Genomic DNA, 24,356 nt, shown 5'->3' with positions numbered 1-24,356 from the left:
ATAATAACTAGCAGGTGCCTTGCTTTTCTCACAGTATTCCTATTGCCTTGACTTCCTTTAACATCTGCTTTTCATTGAAAGTAACTCATCCATCTGTGCCGTTTTGTAGTATAGTAATCTCCATCAAGATCCAAATATTATTTTGCAAAAAGTACTGTTTAAAACAAACTATTCTGAATGAATTCAATTTTTGCAGCCATTCTAACAAAATCGAAAATATACATTTCTTTATATAAAGAAGATACTAAGGGGGAGATTTAATAAAGCTTGGAGAGAGATAAAATTGGAGATAAATAGCACCAACCAATCAGCTCCTAACTGTAATTTTTCAAACACAGCCTGTAAAGTGATAATTAGGAGCTGATTGGTTGGTGCTATTTATCTACAATTGTATCTCTCTCCAAGCTTTATTAAATCTCCCCTATATAATTTTCTATTTTCAAAGCTTCCCACCGTCAGATGGTGAGGACAGGAATTAAAAGACGTGAGATGGTAAGTGCAGGTATGAAAAGATGTGAGATGGTGAGGGCAGGTATGAACAGACGTGAGATGGTGAGGACAGATATGAAGAGACATGAGATGGTGAGGACAGGTATGAAAAGACGTGAGATGGTGAGGACAGGTTTGAAAAGACGTGAGTTGGTGAGGACAGGTATGAAAAGACATGAGATGGTGAGGGCAGGTATGAAAAGACGTGAGATGGTTAGGACAGATATGAAAAGACGTGAGATGGTGAGGACAGATATGAAGAGACGTGATATGGTGAGGACAGGTTTGAAAAGACGTGAGATGGTGAGGACAGGTATGAAAAGACATGAGATGGTGAGGGCAGGTATGAAAATACATGAGATGGTGAGGACAGGTATGAAAAGACGTGAGATGGTGAGGACAGATATGAAAAGATGAGAGATGTGAGGACAGCTATGAATAGATGAGAGATGTTGAGGACAGGTATGTAAAGATGTGAGATGGTGAGGAAAGGTATGAAAAGACGTGAGATGGTGAAGACAGATATGAAAAGACAAGAGATGGTGAGGACAGGCATGAAAAAATGTGAGATGGTGAGGACAGGTATGAAAAGATGTGAGATGGTAAGGACAAGTATGAAAAGACGTGAGATGTTGAGGACAGATATGAAAAGATGTGAGATGGTGAGGAAAGGTATGAAAAGACGAGAGATGGTGAGGACAGGTATGAAAAGACGAGAGATGGTTAAAGCTTAATCACGCTATTCACTTCATCAAGAGGGTAATACCATTTGTATGATGACACTGTCACACCCCTGACAAACTGGGGTGAGTGATGCTTGCTGAGAATGTGTGTTTAATCATGCCACAACCCTTCCCACCTTGCAAGAAGAGTTTTATGTACAGTCTGCGCGGTATTCAATTGTTTAAGCGCTCCCGATCTCCCGTCTAAAAGGTGAAAGGAGATCGCGCAGTGCTTTTCAATTGATACCCATTTTCACGCTGATCGAAGTGCTGTTTGGGCGCCAAACAGGTCACTTTTTGCCCATTTCAGCTTGGACCCCCCGAGGGGTGCGAGCTGAAATGGTGTGCTGGCAGCTGATCATGCCCGACAGGAGCAACAATTGAATAGCTCCTGTCGGGTGAAACAATTGAATTCCGCCCTCTGGGAGAGTTGGCAACTATGTACTTACTGTACATCATTAGAAATGTAAATGTGGACATTGAGATGGTTCATACTCTATATTTACTAAATTGCTGAGTGCAAGCTCTTCTTCTCAGTTAACACCCATTTTATTTCAGAACTGGGTAGGATCCAGTAGATACTTACCACACTAGAGTTTTCACTCCCATGTACAGTATAATAGCCTGGAGAAGATAAGACCTACAGTAAGCTGCTCAAGGTAAGGTAATCACAAGGACATGGCTCACCAAGAAAACAGTAAGGAAACAGATGCATGGTGTCAACCATCAGTAAACTTACCTAGAATCATAGTGATATTTTCATACGTCAGTAAGAAAGAACTGGGTGTCAGTAATAAATTGAGATTTATCTATCACTAGTAAACCACGTATAGATATTTCTAACTTCCTTTAAATTCTATCTTTCACTTTTGGAGAACAATGTGTCAGTAACAAAATGTATGTCAATAACTTTCTATAAAGTTTTCAGTAAAAACATTTTTAAGGGTTTGCATCCCCGAAGAGATTCTTCATTGCTCTTTCCAAAGCCATGTGAGATATATTCTAATAGTACATTACATTATTACATTGCATGATTGCAAAATGACTTTCCTTTAAATATGTCAATTCAATTATCCATATCGGAGTAAAGCAAAGATTCATGGGCAAATTAAGCCAAAAAGTAACATTTTAATTGAAGTACTATGGATGGTGTGAGCAACTCATTGTTTTATCTAATATAATATAAAGAATTCAATACCTAAAAAAATAAAAATGCCTATAAAATGCATGTATCAGATCACTAGATTGATTTGAATTAAATGCGCAATAAACTGTTTTTACCCTTGTTACCTGAAAAGGATTTAGTATAGTAATTACTGTTCTCTGTATAACTCACTAACTAGCCTATGTTCTCTAGCTTTGTGCATTAGAATAGCACAAATTTGATGGAAAAGATTACAGCAGAAAGCCTTTATACAAGCCATGACAGTGATAAGAAGATTTATGTCATTGTGAAACGTAAATAACTGTCTTTGATAAATCTACTGTATTAGATGATTTATGGGATGAGTCAGTTCAGACACCCTGTGGGGCAACGTTTATTATTAACAGTGCTGTAACCTATTTCTTCTACAACAACTGTTGACAACTTTCTAATAAATTACACAATTATCCGAACATAGCCACAGAAAAGAAAGGCAATATACTGTAAACTGGTATTAAATAAATGTTATTAAAATACAGCATACTTTATTACAAAAAGGATGTAATTTGGGTAAATACGGATGAAAATGTTACCATTCATAACACTGATAGTTTATCTATTCCAGGACCTCGCAATTGGTAGCCAGTAAAGAGGTAAAATTGTGTTCACCTTGTTAAAGATGAACACAATTTTACAAATGTTTCATGGAATATTTGTAATTTATAAAGGCACAGTTTCTGCAAGCCGTCACTTCTCAGCTAGTATAACCTTGAAATTTAAAATGGCAATAATATTAAAAGCAAAAATTGTGTGTTTTGCTCTTACAGCTCCTTATCCGTTTCTACTGTACCTCTGGCTTCACACCACCCTTCCCCATCCATCCTTCCAGTGGGCGTCCCACAGGGTTCCATTTTGGCCCCCTGCTATTTTCTCTGCACACCTTCTTGTTGGGTGAACTAATCATCTCCTTTAGCCTCCAGTAACCACCTCTAGACTGAGGACACTCAACTCTACCTCTCCTCTCCTGATCCCTTCTCTTCCCTTCTCGATCAGGTTTCCAGTTCCTCTCTGCCACCTCCTCCTGGATGTCCACGCGCTTTCTCAAAATCAAGGCCAAAACTGAACTCATTGTCTTCCCTCCATCTCTAGTCTCTTCTCTTCTCAACTTCCCTATCACTGTCTACAACACCATTATCTCCTTTGTTAACCAACTCCGCTCCACTCAAGCTCCTCCCTCTACTTTGGCCCCCACATTCATTCCCTTGCCCGATATTGTCATTTCCAGCTCTGCAACATCGGCCACATCAGATCCTTCCTCCCACAGGGTACCACTCACTGATCATTTCTCATCTCGACTACTGCAACCTTCTCCACACTGGCCTCACCCACTCCCATCTTGCTCCCCTTCCATCTGTTCTCAACATTACAGCTTTTTTTCCACTCACACCGTTCCACATCTGCCTCCCCTCTCTGCCAAGCCCTGTATTGACTGCCCTTCCCCTACAGAAACCTTCTAACTCCCCTCCGCTCACCTCATCTCCATACATATTCTCTCCTGCCCGCTCATGATGACCAATGACCGTCATCTCTCTTTCACTCTGGTTACCTCCTCTTACTCCCGAATCCAAGATTTGTCCCCTGCTGACCCCTACAAATGTTACAATTTCCCTTGTTCTATTAGACTATCCCCTAGCCTGCATAGCTTCAAACTAGTGCTGAAAACCCACCTGTTCATTCTAGCATATCAGTCCACCACCTAACCTGGTCAGCAAATCGCCTACCTCGCTTTCCTGACTCCTCCATCTCTACCGCTCTCACTTCCTGCTCACAGCTCTCCTTACACTGGCTCACTCCCTGTATCTTCTGTTTGTCTCGCCTTTAGATTGTAAGCTAGTGCTATTTAGTATTTGCTGTCACTGTAATGTACTGTTTACTGTTTTGTACTGTTTACCGCAGGCATGTCAAACTCAAAATACCAACCGGGCCAAATTTTCAAATTTTCTACGAGTGAGTGGGCCGTAACAAAAAAAAAGTCTTACATGCAATTTTGAAAGGTTTATTATTAATAAAAACCAATGCAAAGCCCCCTGTAGTAGTGCCCCTTTTGCAATTCTACCCTATATTACAGCCCCTTTTGCAATGCCCCCTGAATTTGTGCCCCTTATGCAGTGCCCTAGAAGTGCCCAGTATGCAGTGCCCCAGTAATGCCCCTTATGTTGTGCCCTCAGTAATGTCCTTAGTAGTGCCCCTTATGCAGAGACCCCAGTAATCCCCCTTATGTTGTTGTGCCCTAAGTAATGCCCCTTATGCAGAGCCCCCAGTAATGCCCTTTTATGCAGTACACCTAGTAATGCCTCTTATGCAGAGCCCCCAGTAATGCCCCTTAAGTTGTGCCCCAGTTATGCCCCTTTATGCAGAGCCCCCAGTAATTCCCTTAGTAGTGCCCCCATTAATACCCCTTATGCAGAGCCCCCAGTAATGCCTCTTTATGCAGAGACCCCAGTAATGCCCCTTATGCAGAGCCCCCAGTAATGCCCCTTATGCAGAGCCCCCTGTAATGCCCCTTTATGCAGAGCCCCCAGTAATGCCCTTAGTAGTGCCCCCAGTAATGCCCCTTTATGCACAGCCCCAGTAATGCCCCTTTATGCAGAGCCCCCAGTAATGCCCTTATTAGTGTCCCCATTAATGCCCCTTATACAAAGCCCCCAGTAATGCCCCTTTATGCACAGCCCCAGTAATGTCCTTTATTTTGTGCCCCCAGTAATGCCCCTTATTTTGTGCCCCCTCCCAGTATAGAACAGATCCCACTTACCTCTATTTTACTTACCTCTCCTCACGCTGGCCGCTGGGCACCGCTCCCGCGTAAACACCTGCCGCTCACTGGATCTAACTACATCCAGCAGGACAGGCCGCTCACATAGCTGGTGACACGGGTGACGTCATGACATCACCCGCGCACCCGCAAACTGCATCTCTGGGAACGCTGGCATCTGAAGCGATCAGAGGCTTCTCTGATCGCTTCAGAGACCAGCGTTCCAGCACAGCATTCCAGCTGAGCTCCGATCATGGCAGGGGTGGCTGGGCCACATAATATATGTATTTGGGCCCACAAGGTTGGACCACATAAATAGCTTATTTGAGCCGCATGCGGCCCGCGGGCCAAGTGTTTGACATCCCTGGTTTACCATGTACTGTCTTATTGTTGCCCTCTGTACGGTGCTGCAGACCACATGTGGTGCCCTATAAATAAAAAGTATTATTAATAATAATATCATTGCCATTTTCAATTTCCGGGTTAAATATGGGGAGAAGTGGTGGCTTGTAAAAGCTGCCTCTGAGTACATTTTCCACTTATCCTCGAGTGTTCTATGTAAATTATTAAGGAAACATTGTGAGATCGTAGCCTGTAAGGTAAGATAATATAACATGGTTATTCTGTTGTAAAGAATTGCAGCCTGTACATACTTGCTCAACCTATATCATGGGGTCCATTCAATAAGCAGCGAGTTGGCTCGTGGCTTGAATAATAGTGACTATATGCCGCACGTACGGTAGCTGTGGACTAGCAGATTTTTGTTTGCAGAGCAATGGGGCTGTGTACAAAAATCCACAGGTCCGGGGACGAGATGAGGGGCCATTGCCAGAGAAAATGTAACACCGTCCTTATGTTTCCCAGGAGTAGTTGTACCACAAAAACCACTTCAAAGATCAAAGCATACAATCCTTTATTCTTGGCAGCCTCCTGACCTGAAGAAATCACAGTCGATGAAGGAATGATGAATTCTAAATTGTACCAGCAAATTGCACAGTAGAATGTCAGGGCATCTATTTGTGACCTGAAGATTAACAGAATATGGTCCATGCAGCATGAGAATGATTGCAAGCACAGAAGTACATTTACAACAGAGATAAAGCTGATTAAACATTGGTTTTTTGAAGACTCAAATTGATACCTTAACCCAATTAAAATGTTGTAGCCAACCTGAACAGTTCATAATAGCTAGAAATAGTGCTTTTGTGACTGAATGTAAATGTTCACATCATTTTTCCATTAAGGACAATGAATGTTCAATAAAGACGTGAAAAGTCATTTTTGTGTGTTATTTGTATAACTGGATTCCATTTATATACTATCAGAGAAAATGAGATGAAATGCGAAGATAAATGAACCCAGAAACATATATAATTATAGACTTCAAAAATGTCTCATAGCTGTGCATTCATTAAATCATTGAATATGTATTTATAGAGATAGAAAAGAGATTAAAGCATTAAAGGGATATTTTTATTTTCAGATGACCTTGATCTACAGTGCATCCGGAAAGAATTCACAACGCTTCACTTTTCCCACATTTTGTTATTTTACAGCCTTATTCCAAAATGGAATCATATGTGGAATCATATTCAAAAAGACTTGAGGCTGTAATTGCTGCCAAAGGTGCATCAACAAAGTATTGAGCAAAGGCTGTGAATACTTATGTACTAGTGATTTCATAGTGGGTTTTTTTTTATTAAATTTGCAAAAATCTCAAAAAAACTTTTTACACCTTGTCATTATGGGGTATTGTGTGTAGAATATTGAGGGCAAAAATGAATATATTCCATTTTGGAATAAGGCTGTAACATAACAAAATCTGGAAAAAGTGAAGTGCTGTGAATACTTTCTGGATGCAATGTATATTGTATAAGCTTGTATGTACTCTAGTGCATTGTTTAGTAAATACACTGCTCTTTAGCAATGTAGGTATGTCATTAGGCAAAGTTGTATTTTCATTGCCCAGGGATTCTACACAGTACTGCAGTCATATCCCAAGAGTAGTTTTGGGCCATACAAATAAACACAATGATGTAAACACATGGCTAAAAAGCTCAGAACATGCCTCCCAAATGTCCCAATTGGGGTAGTTTGTACCACTGTCCTATCTGATGGTACATTTGGATTTTGGGACATATTACCCATTGACTGTTGTTCTGCATAGCAGAGTATACATTGTAGAAATACATTGGAGTTATATGGGTAAATTAGGGGTACATTGGTACTTAATAATTGCCAGGTTTATTTCCATTGTAATTAGGGGTGTGCACCGGCCACTTTTCGTGTTTTGTGTTTTGGTTTTGGATCTGGATCTTTCTTCGTGTTTTGGATCTGGATTGGTTTTGCCAAAACCACCCTTCCGTGTTTTGGGTTCTGGGTTTTGTGTTTTGGATCTGTATTTTTTTTTTAAAAAGCATAAAAACAGCTAAAATCACAGAATTTGTGGGTTTTTCTGCTCCTATGCTATTATTAACCTCAATAACCTTCATTTCCACTCATTTCCAGTCTATTCTGAACACCTCACACCTCACAATATTGTTTTTATGGCCAAAAGGTTGCACCGAGGTAGCTGGATGACTATGCTAAGCGACACGAGTGGGCGGCACAAACACGTGGCCCATCTAGGAGTGACACTGCAGTGGCAGACAGGATGGCAGTTTGAAAAACTAGGCCCCAAACAGTACATACTGCAAAGAAAAAAAAGAGGTGCAAGATGGAATTGTCCTTGGGCCCTCCCACCCACCCTTATGTTGTATAAATAGGACATGCACACTTTACAATCCAATCATTTCAGCGCCAGGGTCTGCCACATGACTGTGGCTGAAATTATTGGTTCGTTTGGGCCCCCACAAAACAAGCTGGCAATTAATGTGTCCCTGCACAAACTGGTTCTACGGAGGCAAGATGTCGTCCTCATCTTCCTCATCCACCGATTCCTTGGATAAAACAGGAAAAAGGGATTTAGGTGACCCTGGACTGCTTATGGTCTGAGCCAAAGTTTCTGAACTTGACAGTAACTTTTTATGAACGCGCTGCAGGTGCCGTATAAGGGAGGATGTTCCTAGGTGGTTAACGTCCCTACCCCTACTTATTTCACCTTTACATATGGTACATATGGCAAGACAGTTGTTGTCCGGATTTGGATAGAAATATTGCCAGACCAAAGAGGTGGAATGTTTGGTCTTCTGCCCAGGCATGACCGTGATGGGCTTTTTCATCCCACGGACAACAACTGTCTCCCCCGGAGCCTGATTTAAACAAACCACATCACCATCAGAATCCTCCTCGCCAACTTCCTCCTCAGCGCCAGCTACACCAGTATCCTCATCCTGTTGTACTTCAACAGTGACATCTTCAATTTGCATATCAGCAAGTGGACTGTGGGTGCTCCTTTCAGCACTTGCAAGGGGCGTGCAAATGGTGGAAAGAGCCACCTCTTCCCGTCCAGTGCTGGGAAGGTCAGGCATCGCAACCGCCACCACACTTGGACTCTCCTTGGGGATTTGTGATATCTTCTTAGAACGCACAGTTCTTCGCTGTGCTTTTGCCAGCTTAACTCTTTTGATTTTTTTAGCGGGAGGAGGGCTTCCATCATCATGTGAAGCTGAACCACTAGTCATGAACATAGGGAAAGACCTTAGCCGTTCCTTGCCACTCCGTGTCGTAAATGGCTTATTGGCAAGTTTACGTATCTCTTCAGATGATTTAAATGTTTTTTTCAAGGTCATTTTCCTGAACTTTGTCATTTGGGATTGTATGTGCCCTCTACTATGACATTGGGCATCGGCCTTGGCAGACGACGTTGATGGCATGTTATCGTCTATGTCATGACTAGTGGCAGCAGCTTCAGCACTAGGAGGAAGTGGTTCTTGATCTTTCCCTATTTTATTTTTATCGGAGAAAGTTTGGTCCTCCATTTATGTTATATTGATATATACGTGCGGCTAAGGCGCACACAAACACAGAAAATATTTTTTTATTTTTGTTGGAGACTAGTGCACTTTGTGGGTTACACCACCCTTTAAGAAATGAGCCAGCCGGCCCTTTACCTATGGGACACAGGCGCACGCTTGGCACTACTTTGTTGATGCACGTGCGGCTACTGCGCACACAATTCACAAACACAGAAAATATTTTTTTATTTGGTTTGGACAGGAGTGTACTTTGGGGGTTACAGCACCCTTTAACGGTCAAGCCAGATGGCCCTTTACTTATGACACAGGCGCACGCTTGGCACTACTTTGTTGATGCACGTGCGGCTACTGTGCACACAATTCACAAACACAGAAATTTTTTTTTAATTTGGTTTGGAGTGTACTTTGGGGGTTACAGCACCCTTTAACGGTCAAGCCAGCCGGCCCTTTACTTATGACACAGGTGCACGCTTGGCACTACTTTGTTGATGCACGTGCGGCTACTGCGCACACAATTCACAAATACAGAAAATATTTTTTTATTTGGTTTGGAGTGTACTTTGGGGGTTACAGCACCCTTTAACGGTCAAGACAGCCGGCCCTTTATTTATGACACAGGCGCACGCTTGGCACTACTTTGATGATGCACGTGCGGCTACTGCGCACACAATTCACAAACACAGAAAAAATTTTTTTATTTGGTTTGTAGTGTACTTTGGGGGTTACAGCACCCTTTAACGGTCAAGACAGCCGGCCCTTTACTTATGACACAGGCGCACGCTTGGCACTACTTTGTTGATGCACGTGCGGCTACTGCGCACACAATTCACAAACACAGAAAATATTTTTTTATTTGGTTTGGACTGGAGTGTACTTTGGGGGTTACAGCACCCTTTAACGGTCAAGCCAGGCAGCCCTTTACTTATGACACAGGCGCACGCTTGGCACTACTTTGTTGATGCACGTGCGGCTACTGCGCACACAATTCACAAACACAGAAAAAATATTTTTTTTTTAGCACTTGGGGGGAGCACCCCTGATGGACAGAGCACCCCCTGGACAACACTACAGCACCTCTTTAGGACTGGGACACTGCACAGGACTTTGGAGTGGACACAGCCCCTATGGACAACTGACTGCACAACACAGTCCAGCCAGCCCCTATGGACTTTGAAGTAGTGGACACAGCCCCTATTAACAACAGCAGCACAGCACAACACAGCCAGCCCCTATGGACTTTGAAGTAGTGGACACAGCCCCTATGGACAACAGCAGCACAGCGCAGCACAGCACAGCACAGCACAGCACAACACTACTCTGCACTACACTACACTACACTACACTACACAGCCCAGCCAGCCCTAACTCCCCCCCTCCCTCGTCACTGTCCACAGCCGAGTGAGAAAATGGCGCCAACGCGGGTACCTTATATAGGATCCAAAACCCGCGAGACTCGGAAGGCGGGATGATGACGTTTTGCCTCGATTTCAGAATCCGAGTCAGGCGGGAAAAGTCTGAGCCTGACTCGGATCGGACTCGGATCGGGGGGGCTCAGGGGGGTTCGGATTTCAGAAATCCGAACCCACTCACCCCTAATTGTAATGCAGCCATACCTCCTTTCATGTGCTCACACACTCTGTCATAAGCAATGTGCTGTATAAGGTAGGAAGCAGTAACAAACCACTTAAATTAATTTATCTATGTCACCAAATACCCCATGCATTTCACCTGTTACCCTCACTTCCTTTTGGTGTTCAACTTATACTGAGGTCCTCTCTCTTCTAGTCCTTTTCTTTCTCGAACACTTCATCGGGCGTCCCTACACCCACCCTTCTCTTCAGTCCATCTTGAAAGCTGTGACTAAATTTTTCTTTCTCTCCTCCCACACTTCATTTGACAACATCTTGAGATATACCCCTGCTGGAGTTCTCTGTTCCATAATGGATCTTCATCTATCCTCCAAGCTTATTGTATAACTTCCTCTCATTCCTGCCTATAAGATTTCTTATGTGCTGCTTCCCACCTTTGGAACTCTTTACCTTACCTTGCCAGATTCTCACCAAAACTAAAGTCCTTTAAACTCTCCATCAAATCCAATCACTACCTCGTCTTCTGTGTTTTATGCTGAATTAAGATGTCATAGTGCCTCTGCGTGCACCACATACCATTATTCTGCTTACTATATCTGTTTTTACTACTTTGTCTATTTGTAATATTGTACTTATTATTATGCTTCATTGTAATTATGTTTTATGTCTTTAAAAAGCATGCTTGCAACTAAGATTAATAATAAGAAGAGCGCAAAAATGTCCTTGTGTATTGTTTTGATGTAGTATTCTCAGTAGCACAGATAGAGGGGGAGGGGGATTGATTTCCCAGCAACTATAGGGACATGCGAGTGTAGGAGAGGCGTATCCATGTCCCCCATGATACCGTGACCATGCCCCTAGTGTATGTACTATAGGTACTGTACTTGCTGAACAAGGGGGCATGGCCAAACCCCCAACAGAAAGTCTTAGCTGCCTTGATTATTCTTGTATTGATATTACAATTTTCTTTATTATGCTTGTCTTCATTCATGTATTTTGACTGTACACTTGTAATTACGACAGTATGGCGCTGCAAAATCTGTGGTGCCTTATAAATAAGCAACGCTGATTATGAAAACCCCTTTAACAACAGAAATAATAAGATAAGAATGTGCAGTGGGCATCGTCCATATGCCCTCTTTCTGATTCTAGACATATGGCATTATAGTGTACCATATACATAATGCTATCCACAGTGCAAACATTTTCATATTCATCATCCTGTACTAGGTGGGAAAACCTAATCTGATATCCCTCCCATGATCCCATTATCTATGACATTTACAGAGAACGGAATCATGAGTAGGAGTTTGCATGCAATTCCCTGCAGAAAATGGCTTTGCTATATAAAACAGAAGATTTCTCACGAATGCTAAAGCCATCTATTATATAGTAAATAAATATCTACTGCTGATAAATGTTTTATTTCATGGGACATTATTCAGGTTAAACCTCTAGATGGCGCTGTGTCACTTTCTGAACAATTTCTATACTTGGAAAGTAGTCACAGTAAAAAAACAAAATAGCATTTCACATGATCATCAAGAATCAAATGTCTGATATCTGCTTCCTGTAGCTAAATAACTTAAACTATCTATCTATCTATCTATCTATCTATCTATCTATCTAACTATCCCATACTTGCCTACCCTCCCGATTCGCCCAAGGGCCCCCCCCATATATCGGGTGCCGCTCTCGGCCCCCGGAAAGGCAGGCAAGCCTTCCGGCGACTGCCGACCCCCCACCCCTCCGCGATTACCTGACAAATCCCCGCAGGGGGGCGGTGACGCGATTCACGCTGAATTGCGTCATTTTGGCCCAGTCCCCTGCTACACAATAACTATAATAACGGCATTGTGTAGCGGGTACGGGGCCAAAATAACGTGATCACGTGGCCCCGCCCCCTTCCCCACCCACAAATGACAGCAATCTGGCCACCTCCTTGCGCCAGCCACGCTCCCCTGTCATGCTGATCTGACTGCTCCCTCCCGGAAGATGCCAGCTAGAAAGTCTGCAACCATGATCTATCTATCTATCTATCTATCTATCTATCTATCTATCTATCTATCTATCTATCTATCTATCTATCTATCTATATCTATCTAGGGATAAATGGAGATTGTGATCAGCGCTCAACAGGGGGTATCCCAAGTATGGGAGCAGCTTAGTACTGGAGATGTCCTGTCTCCAAAAATAAAAGTGTAAGCAGGGAATATGTACTTAGCGCTAACCTGGGGTAGTTAGCCAAAGAATTGTGTGTGGGTGTTAGTCAGTAATGATAATTTAATAATGACAAATGAATGATATTAGTAGAAATATTGTATGCTATTTATTGTTCTGGCAGACATAATGCTCCAGTCTGTGAACTAACACTATGTAAAATCCCTAGGGTTGGGAATGGTTGCTCGGGACGTTAGACGGCTCCTTCAGGGTGCCTCCATCCGTAGTGTTTGTTCAGTACTACGTCTCCTTATGTGCAACTAAGGTGCAGCAGCTCCAGTCTGTGGAGTCATATTAGTGGATCTGATATCGGGGTATACTCTGGGTGGTAAGTGTGCCCTTTGAGGGGGTTACTCTCCATAAATCTATACGTCACCCTCTGTGGAGTTAGGCTGGTTGTTGAATGCTGTGCTGCTTGGGTGAGCTGGGGATGTGAGGAAACCTTGTATTAATAAGGTCCTTTTCCGTATGTGCAATTGTTCATATGTGTCCTCCCACTGTTTATATGTTTGATGTCATTGTGCAGCCACGGCGTCCCACGTGAGGATACAAGCATGGGGACCCCCTGCTGGAATATAAATGTTAGGAACTGGTAAGACTTCTGCCCATAATACAAATATATAAAAAATTAGTTAACCCAGATGTTCCCAAACTCTGTCCTCAATGCATCCTAATGGTCCAGGTTTTAAGGATAGCCATGGCTGAGCACAGATGGTTAATTCAAAAGACTGAGGTACTAATTAATTCACCTGTGCCCAAGCATGGTTATACTTAAACCTGCACCGTTACGTTGTCTTGAGGACCGAGTTTGGGAATTAACCACTTGCTTGGCTAATGTAGACCACATCTGCTGGTGCAAGTAAATTGGACCTACTTTTAAATATTTTACCTAAGTGTGGGTTTGAATTGAACATGAGTCCCCTGGTTCCAGATGACTACAGCTCATGTAACCTATAATTGCCAGGTTTTCTAGACAGAAAATTGCTTGATGCAGGTTCTTTGTGTGTGGTAACATCTGCATGCATGACCCCTGGTCTTTGATGTTTCTTCCATGTTGATAGCATGGCATGGTGAATTAATTGTTCAGTTTGCAAAGCTCTGGATTCTCCCTGATGATGGGCCAGAGTTGTTTGGCCACTCTCAGAATTGTACTGCTGGCGGAAGTAAATGAGTTTACCCAAATAATGTTGTTATTATCTCTACTTTTGTGGGATGGCTAAAACTTCGGCCTTTGCTTCTTATAAAAGTCTAGAATTACAGTATATTCCCTGGCAATAAACTTGAATAGCATCAAACCCATTTTGTATAGAGCATCCTGTTGATTATTACAAATCCTGTGTAGTCTCAAAAGTTGCGAGAATGGGATGCCTTATAAGGGCTGTCGGATGGTAACTAGATGCTTGGAGCAGTGTGTTATGGTTGGTAGGACCGTTTTCTTCAAACGGTAGTAAAGACTCAGGATACATTCCTAGAGGATACTCCCTGTCTGATTCTAAAATTACAATCTCTAGCGGAATTTCCATACACACTTCTCCTTTGTACATTAGATGTAATCAGTTTATACACCGACATCCCACATCATAACCAACTGGAGTCTACAAGGAGATTTTATGCAATAAATCAAAGTACACTGGACCAGACATATCATTGTACTGTACATTCATCTTCTCAAGTTAATACTGACCAGAAATTATTTTTTATTGGATGGTCATTATGTGTTACAGCCCAAAGGCTCTGCAATGAGCACATGTGTGGCTCCATCTTACGCAAACATATTGATGTTTGATGTTGGAAAAGATCTCTTATTCTTGCACCCTTTCCATGTCAAGATCATAACTGTCGACTTTATAAATGTCGACATGGTGACTGCATCCCAATTTGAGTATTGTATGTATGCATGTAGGGTTCCAGATTATTATGGGGGAGATGTACTAAGCCTTGGAGAGAGATACAGTGGAGAGTGATGAAGTACCAACCAATCAGCTCCTAACTGTAATTTTCAAACACAGACTGTAAAGTGACAGTTAGGAGCTGGTTAGTTGGTACTTTATCAATCTCCACTTTAACACTCTCTAAGACTTAGGGCCTGATTCAGACCCGCTTGCGAGCGCATAGCGCTCGCAAGCGGGTCGATGGCCGGGCAGTGCGCATGCGAGCCCCATAGCGAGTGAATTTTCACTCGCTGCGGGACTCACTACAAGACGGGGCGGCTATCGATTGTGATTGACAGCTCGCCCCGTTTTGTAGGCGTGCAGGGGGGGTGGCTGGACAAACGGAGGCATTCCTGCCATTTGTGGGCGGCCCTACTGACATCACCAGTGATGTCAGTAGTGAACTTCCTGCTCTATTAGGGCAGGAAGTTCACTGGGGCTTGCGGTGGACGAGACCCTACCACAAGGGTCTCGTCGCAAGCCCAATGGTTGCGATAATCGTGACCATCGCCAGGCCGCCCGCTAGTCACCCACAGCATAGCGAGCGGCCTGGAGGCCAGTGAAAACAAAAAAACAGCCCACCCTGATTCAGAGCGAGCGCTCGCAAATAGCAAGCGCCTCTGAAACAGGGCTTTAGCACATCTCCCTCTCAGCCTTAAAGGTTGTCTGTCTCTGGATATCAAATTCTAACTGCATCCAAATCAAGGGTGTTGCGCATGCGTTCAAGTATCACTGTGCATGCATCCCCATGGTTACCGCCGTGGGACACAGAGCTAATTTGGAAGCACAGAGATGGATTTTCAATGGGGGATTCTGAGTGGTAATAGGGGGCTGGCTGGCTAGACATGGGCGTGTTGCGGTCAGCGACTGCAAATTTTTCTGTAGTTGGACTGATTCCGGCGGCCTCGTTCAGATGGTCATTCTGCTCCTCCATAGGGCTGGTGCAATGTTCGATGGTGCCACTTTTTACACAAAGCTGTGGATTAGTGCTGCAGCCGGTGAGCGTTTCTGTACAGAGGGCCTGATTCAGAGCCGGACGCTATTTGCGCTCGCTTGTTCTGAAAAAGGGGCCGACTATTTAAATTGAGCGCTCGCTCTTTGCGGTCTGTTGACGCCTCTATGTCTGAGCGAGCAAATGAAACATGCGCTCGCTATTTTGTAAAGACGCCCCCTGGCCGCTCGCATCATACGTCATCTCCGCTATTTATTAGATTAATCGAGTACATCGAAAGGCGTCTGAACTGCTCGCAGTGCTTGTGGTTGGATTTTCCTACGGCAATCATGCGAGCAGTTCAGGCTAAGAAACAACCAAGTGACGTGGTCGATGACGCTGCTTTGTTAATTATGCACACCCTTAAAACGCCCATTTTGACCGTTTGGCACGCCTGCGTTCGGATCTCCACTCCCCGTTTTCAAGCACCTTCCCCTGTTTCCACCCACAAACGCCTCATCCTGTCACTCAAATTAGCAGGCACTCGCAATTTTGCAAACACGTGATTTCTAACCGCACCGACTGGTTGGTGCATGCGCATTACGACCCATACGCATGCGCAGATGTGCGAACATCGCTCGGAGCGAACAAGCGCCCGCTTACGGGCGGCTCTGAATCAGGCCCAGATTCCATCGGCTGCGGCATTAGCATAGTTATGTAGTCACGCTGTGTAAAAAGTCGCGGTCATGGCAGCATTAGTGTCCACCTCTGAATCAGGCCCCAAGTCTGTGATTCATGGCAGTGTGGAGACAAAAATGCTCTTTTCCACTTCTCTATCTCCCTTGTTAGAACGAGAAAATAAATGGGAGGTAAGAGTGTGGCCATCCTATTTTAATTGATGTCTTATTATTACTAGATTGTGAAGAGATGGACGCTATTGTGGCAGCTGCTGTGTCTTCGTACATAGCGGCTGTGCGACAATATGTAAATGCTGCAGGAGACGTCTTGTGTAAAAAGATGCCTCCAGCCTACTTCTATGATCCGCTGCTGCATCCGAGGATGCAGCATCAGTGAACTGCGTGACCATCGGACATCTGAGTAACCCTCAGGTTACTCAGGATGATTGGGCAAATCACTGCTGGGGCCAGTGAGGCTCAGGACGCACGCCACTGGATTAGTCACTCTGTCCCTTCCCCCAAATGCTAGCAGCATTGTCAATCATGCTGTGGCTTTTGGGACACTGTGACAGACATCGCAGAAACAGACCCGCACATGCGCAGATCTGCAAATATCAGAGATCTACATAAATAGCAAATTTACATCTCTGAAATAGGCCCTAAGGGCTTGATTCACTACCGTACGCAACTGCGAATACACATGCAATCTGCCAATTGTTTGGCACTGCACAAGCATATGCATCGCAGTGTGCATGCATGACCGGCTGCTGTGATGGGGATTGCTACGCAGATCCATCGCAGAGTGACTGACAGGAAGTACCGTTTATGGGTGGTAACGGGCGGGTGGTCGGCAGAACGCATGCGTGCCATTACATTAGCATGCCATTGCAGGGGCGTGCATAAGGTATCCACTGCGATCCCAAACGCAGTGTGAGGTCTCATAGCGTGCGTGGTTGTTAGTAATTTCTGAGTAAGGTCAGAGCTTCTGAAATTGTGCATGAGGCTGCGATGGTACTCGATTGTACTGATGGTTTCGCTATTCTGCTAAACATTATGGATGTGTGTAAGGTAAACTGGGAGTCCTTATGTAGTGCTGTGTTGCATGGTGATTGCAGTGGATTAACTTGCTATAGCAGTTGAACTGCGTGAGTAAACAATATTGTGATCCGTAGTGAATCAGGCACTAAGGGCCTGATTCAGAACCGGTCGCAAGCACTGAGCGCTCGCAACTGGGTTGTTGGTGGCCCACAGCGCATGCGCATGACGGAGCCGGCTCTGTCGTGCGCATGTGCGAGACCCGGCTAGCGACAGGCAATCTGTCGCTCCGGGTCTCGCACCAAAGGGGGCGAGCTGTCGATGTTAAGTGGCAGCTCTCCCCCTTTGGTGGGCGGGCCGGGGGGGTGGCTGCCCAAACAGAGGCGTTCCCATGAGAACGCCTGACGTTTGGGGGCGGCCCCACTGACATCACGAGTGATGTCAGTGGAGAGATTCCGGCTGTTAGAGCCGAAATCTCTCTGGGGCTTGCGGCCAGGAGACCCTACCACAAGGGTCTTGTCGCAAGCCCGATGGTCGCGATGGTCTTGACCATCGCGACCATCATCATGGCCGCTCGCAATAGCTGTGGGTGGTCACCCACAGCTATGCGAGTGGCCAAGAGGCCGCTCCAAAAAAAAAAAAGCCCGGCCCTGATTCAGAGCGAGCGCTCTGTCACAGCGAGCGGCTCTAAATCAGGCCCTAAGAGCATAATCTTTTTTACTGTATGTCTATAGAAATCCAGGAACCCCAAAACCTTTTCCTTATCTCTTCCTCTGAAAACAGGATAATGAGTTTGACAGTTATTGTGACATCCTACAGTAGATTCTCTGATTTACCAACTACTGTGCAGGACATTACAAGAAAATCCTGTGTGATCGTTCTGTGTGAATTGAAACAAAGAGAAGATGGGGAATTGAACATGTAAACTTGTTCCAAGTGCTTCAGGAACAACACCCTCAAATATGTAAATATTGGAGCTTAATTGTCATTACTCTGACAAAGTGATATATAGTATATACATGATGTTCTTCAACCTGCAAAAATTATAAATGCAGTGAATATCTACACTGAAATAGTGCCTGATGAAGTCCGTTTGCAGTCCATGATATTTGTGCCTTCTGTCCATCATCCCCTATAAATATACATGTGTAAAATTTACTTTGTAAGTAAAAATGTACAAAGTATTTCTCAGAAAGGTGAAAATAAGAACATACCACTAGCTGCTTTAATTGATTTTGTGGTACCTCCCAAAAATATTACTGAGCTCATTTTAATTCTGTACCTGCATGTTTTTGTCCCAAGGTGCAGCAAAGTAGAACAATTTTTTTCGTGACGAAAACTGCTCTTATAGTATTAATGGGGACTATGGGGGTCATTCAGACCCACTCGCAAGCGGCAGTACGCTCGCAAGTGGGTCGATGTTCCCCACTGCGCATGCGCACGATGGAGGGAGCTCCGTCGTGCGCATGCGCGAGACCCGGACTGCGACAGCCAAGCTGTCGCTCCGGGTTTCGCACCAAAGGGGGCGTGCTGTCGGTGACTGACAGCACGGCCCCTTTGGTGGGTGTGCCGGGGGCGTGCCTGCCAGACGGAGGCGTTCCCATGGGAACGCCTACCGTCTGAAGCCGGCCCCACTGACATCACTAGTGATGTCAGTGGGAGTGATTTTGGCTCTGATAGAGCTAAAATCACTCCAGGGCTTGTGGCTGGGAAACCCTACCGCAGGGTTTCTGTCGCAAGTCCGATGGTCGCGATGGTCAAGACCATCGAGACCATCTTTTTGCACGCTCGTATATGCTGTGGGTGGTGACCCACAGCTATACGAGCGTCCAGGAGGACGCTCCATTTTAATGGAGGAGGGCCCTGATTCAGAGCGAGCGCTCTGGTTAGAGCGTCCGGCTCTGAATCAGGCCCTATGGTCTGACTCCTATGTACCAAACTCTGTAGCTTTATGGAGTTTGGCCCCATAGGTTTACGCCATCATCAGATATTGTAAACTTTTATAGGCAATCTCACAGGAGAGGGATATTAGGATCCCTCTCCCGCAGCCTCTGCCCAGCTCCGGAATCTGACACTAGGGGCCAAATGTAATAGGGTGAGATTTTTGAAAATGTGTGAGAAAACTCTGACATTTTTAAACCCAGCCAATGTAATAAAGTCACAGAACTTGCATGTTTTTCAGACTCAAGAAACTCTCAAGATTTAAACACTCATCCAGGTGTTTCCTGTATTGAAAATACAACTCGATCAATGTATTAGTGTGAGAGTTTTACAGCTAAACTCTCACATTTTCTAAATGCTCACCCTATTACATTTGGCCCAAGAGATGTAACTTGCAGGGACAGCGGTTATCACTACCTGTAAGTTACAATTAGAACATATCCAGGGCATTTTTGTAAAATATTAAAAAGTCTGTTGCAAGACAAACTGTTAATAATCGCGGCACTGCTGTGACTATTTATTTTTTTTAAATATTTTTTTTTTAATTGAAGTATCCAGTGTATAAGAAAAGGAATAAAGAAAATAATACAAAAATACAATACCAGTGGTCAATAATCATGGTAAACAGTAAGTGTAATGATGACAAATGGTACAAAATTTCACCTAAAAAAATCAAAAAACCAAACAAAAATAATACGGGAGTATCAGGCCTGTATACAGCAATCAAAGTAAACCTTGTGAACACTGGTTAAACAGACTATTTAAAAGCAAACACAAAAATAAAATATTGTCCTTCATCTCCTCTCCCCCCCCCACAATGCCACATAGAGCAACAGACCCGTATCAGAGCAAGATAGGAAAATCAGCAGCCACCTCATGGAGCAAATTCCAAGATATAAGCTGGCCACACACTAGACCAGCTTATATCCAACCATCCAACTAGTTGATTGGTTGGAATGAAAATCTGGCAAGGGATGAGAGCAAATGACAATCAGCAATTTTCTCCCAAACACCGGAAAATGGCCTTGATCAAACATTTAACAAACTTGTCTGACGACCATTTTCATCTGTTTTCTGGCATTTAGGAGCAAATTGCTGATCATCAGTTACTCCCATACGTTTCCAGATTTTCATTCCAACCATCAACTAGTTGGCTGGTTGGACAGATAATCTTTAGATGTGTGGCCAGCTGTAGAATGTAAACTACTATGAATTTAATCCTTTATTTCTGAAGATAGGGTGTAGCTCTCCCACATATAAAAAATTCGGTCCGTTTTAGATTCCGTGTCAAGAACCACTTTCATCCAATTCATTGCAAAAACATAAAATAGTTCGGCCTTATAAATGAATAGGGCGGGGTAAACTAAGTGATTCCACATTTAAAGAATGACCTTGCTAGCCGCAGCCCCAGCAGCCATCAACAAACGTCTACTTATAGGGGTGATATGGTGATGAGTTAGAGAATTCCAAAAATGGCCCACTCAGGCGTGTGTGGCAGGAAATTAACCAGCAAATCCTCCGCATATGTCTTAACTTGCAGCCAAAAACTCTGAAGTAAGGGACCCTACCAGAGAATTGCCGTGATTATGAATACATAGGCTCATACATCTCAGACACTCACCAGCGATGTTAGACTGCCAGCTCTTTTATTGTTACCTCTCCGCTCGCCCTGGCAGTTCCACAAGCAGTAGAGGCATGTACGAGGGTGGATCCAAAAGTTGGTGTCCTGACTATGAATAATAGAGAAATTTAAGTTAAAATGTCATTTATTTTCTGACACAGGCCCGTATTCAATTAGCCGCGAAAAGTCGGAATTTGCGAAAAAGTGTCGCGGATGACGTAATTTCACCAGGTAGAAACTTCTCGCCATATTCGATTCCAAATACTTTTCGCGTATGTGGAAAGTCAATGCAATGTAATAGGCGAAAAAGTTTCGCCTGTGAATAGCAGGTGGAAAAAAGTGCAGAATTGCAGTTTTGGGGTGCAAACGTCAGAAAAACCACTCAGCACCCTTGGGACAGCACCCCAAAGCATAACTGCATCAAAAAGTCCCTCCCAAAAAGTGAGGAACACCCCAAAAAATGACTTTGAAAATGGGGATGAAAAAGTGCAAAGTGCGGGTACAAACTTTTAATCTAGCAAAATATACTTTTAGGGTGTCTGCAAGTATGGGTGAGGTGTTTCTTTGATTGCAGGTGCTTGCTGATGGTGCATTTTTTATGAATTTTAAAACTTCACTTTAGTGAATTTAAATCATGCTTGCACCCATTTTCAACTACCATAAATTTGACAGGATAGGGTCAATGGGGGAGGTGGAAGGGGAAGAGGACCGGATGAGGGACATGGCTTCCTCTCCAGATACAGGGGAGAAGAAAGTAAGAGTCAGTAAAATGGAAGGAGAAGGGTGATCTGGGAAAGGAAGAGGTGGATAGCAGGGGGACTGGTGGGATATGATGTCCTGACGTATGAAGTCAGTTTTAGATGTAAAGTAGGTAGCAAAGTCAAGGGCAGAGAGTGAGGAGGGGAGGAGAGGAGGGGGTTGGCAGAGGAGGAAGTTGAAAATCAGCCTTAGAGCATGATCTTCTCCACTGTCGCTTGGCAGTTCATGAACACTTTTGCAGGTATCTGGTGCATTTGGAATGCCAGGGTTGAGGTGCAAATCTGCGAGGGTGAATAGTGATCGCCGGAGCAACAGAGTCCAGAGCAGAAGTAAGGGAGGTATTGTATAGGGAAATGGCTTGTTCAGAGCAGTAGAGAGACAGCATAGGGGAGAGAAGTGAGTCAAGCTGGGAAGAAAAATAAATGGTGTCAATAGCCTCAATGTTACGCTTAGTGATGGTGGCCTTAGGAGGTAGAGGAAGGGAAGGAGAGAGGGATAGGTTAAAAGAGAGAAGGTGATGATCAGAGAGGGGTAATGGGGAATTGGAGTAATCAGAAATATCACAACAGTGAGTGAAGACCAGGTCAAGCGAATGCCCACTCACATGGAAGGGTGAGGAGGTCCATTGGGAGAGACCAAATAAAGATGTGAGGGTAAGGAGTTTGGAGGCAGAGGCTTCAGCAGGGGGTTTCAATAGGAATATTGAAGTCACCTAGGATAATAGAGGGAAGGTCAGAGTAGAGAAAGTTAGGGAGCCAGGAAGCAAAGTTGTGAATGACTTTGGAAGGAGGGCCAGGGGGTTGGTAAATGACAGCTACTCTAAAGGTGCATACACACTGGGCGACCTAGCGATTCACCGATAACGATCAACGATTGTTTAGAAATTTCCTGTCCTCACTGGTGGACAATGTCGTTCACTTCGTTCATTTTTAATGAACGATATTATGGCCGATTTTATAAACGATCCACGATAAACGATGTCGTCAACCGATATTGAAAGCCATTTGAATGGGACAATATTTCTTTAAAAGGAGTATATAATTTTTAATATAAATAAAAGTAGGTGGTGCTTATAAAAGTCAATAAAAAGCTGTCGGCCATTTCATAAAATTGCATTTATGCTCAGTGGCTAGTTCTGTAAGGTGTATACTTGCAGAACGTTGTTACTTTGCTAGTTTTCTGCAGTTTGTTATTGGCTTGCCAATTAAACAAGTGCTGATCATTATCTGTGGTGATGGATCTGCATCGTCGTCGTGTAATGCTAGCATATGCTGGAGCTGTGCTACTCACTGATCGAGAGAGGTCTGAGAAGGGGAGTTGTTGTTGAAAAGATTGTAACCTGAAATTTTTATTTGATTTATTACTGGCAGCAATGAGTTTTACGGTGAAAGTGATGCAAAATCAATTAAATACCATCCACAATCTGCATTTCTGATAATGCAATAATAATGCTGTGAAATGTATGCCCTCTTTACTTGTTGTGGTATATTTAATTTGACGTTATAAATATGTATTAAATAATTTTATCTTTGTTTTAATATTTCAGTTTCCGTCTTCGGTGGAGGAATGGCAAATAATCGCTAAAGAATTTGAACGAAGATGGCATTTTCCAAATTGTGGTGGGTCAATAGACGGTAAACATGTTCGTATAACTCCCCCTGGCAAAAGTGGATCCTTATTTTACAATTATAAAGGCTTCTTTAGTATTGTAATGATGGAAATAGTTGATGCCAACAATGAATTTATTTACGTTGATGTGGGCAAGAATGGGAGGTCGTCTGATGGTGGGTATTTCCGGCAGACAGTTTTCTATGACAGACTAATGTCAAATAAATTAAAATTACCTTCATCATCACAATGTAAATACGGACTAAATTTTGTGTTCGTGGCAGATGAGGCCTTTGCTTTGAGTGACCACCTCATGAAACCATTCCCCCAGAGGGGATTAGCCAAAGAAAAATGAATTTATAATTACAGGCTGTCAAGAGCCAGACGCACCGTTGAAAATGCCTTTGGGATTTTGGCAAACAGGTTTCGTATTTTCCACACTGCCATTAACTTACGCATAGACAAAATAGATTGGATCGTACTTGCATGTTGTGCTCTTCACAATATGCTTAGACGAAAAAACTTAGGACAACAGCCAGCGGTGTATTCACAGCCAGATGAATCACAAACTCCTGATTGTAGCACTGTGTTCACTTCTGTGAACAGAGAACGAATTCCATCATCTGGTGTTGGACGTGCAAAGAAAATTAGAGAGCAGTACGTCTCCTATTTCAATGGTTCTGGAGCTGTTCCATGGCAGGAATCATGTATGTAAACAGTTCTACATTTGCCATTGACCTCTTTCTGTATTTCAATAAATTATACTTTGTATGCTTCACAGTTTTGTTTTATTTCCTGTAATAAATATAACACAAAATGTACATGCACGGTATACTAACCCAGTGGATATTTCCAAACGAATCCTCCACCAGGATAAACTTGCGGAGAAGGTGCATTGGGTACTGTAGCTAACACTACCGTCAGGAGGCTATTGAATGTTGTTTGAGTATGCCAGTATGA

At 43.6% G+C, this 24,356-nt stretch overlaps 1 pseudogene; it reads left to right on the top strand.

Annotated features, from left to right (window-relative positions):
- Positions 1-534: 534 nt before the first annotated feature.
- Positions 535-24,111, top strand: LOC148518364 (uncharacterized; annotated as a pseudogene).
- Positions 24,112-24,356: the final 245 nt, after the last annotated feature.

Source organism: Taudactylus pleione, unplaced genomic scaffold, assembly GCF_031769625.1.
Source record: "Taudactylus pleione unplaced genomic scaffold, aTauple2 ptg000201l, whole genome shotgun sequence".
NCBI classification, from domain to species: Eukaryota; Metazoa; Chordata; class Amphibia; order Anura; family Myobatrachidae; genus Taudactylus; species Taudactylus pleione.
Note: the sequence above shows the minus strand (reverse complement) of the source record. Positions and strands in the feature narration are given on the sequence as shown.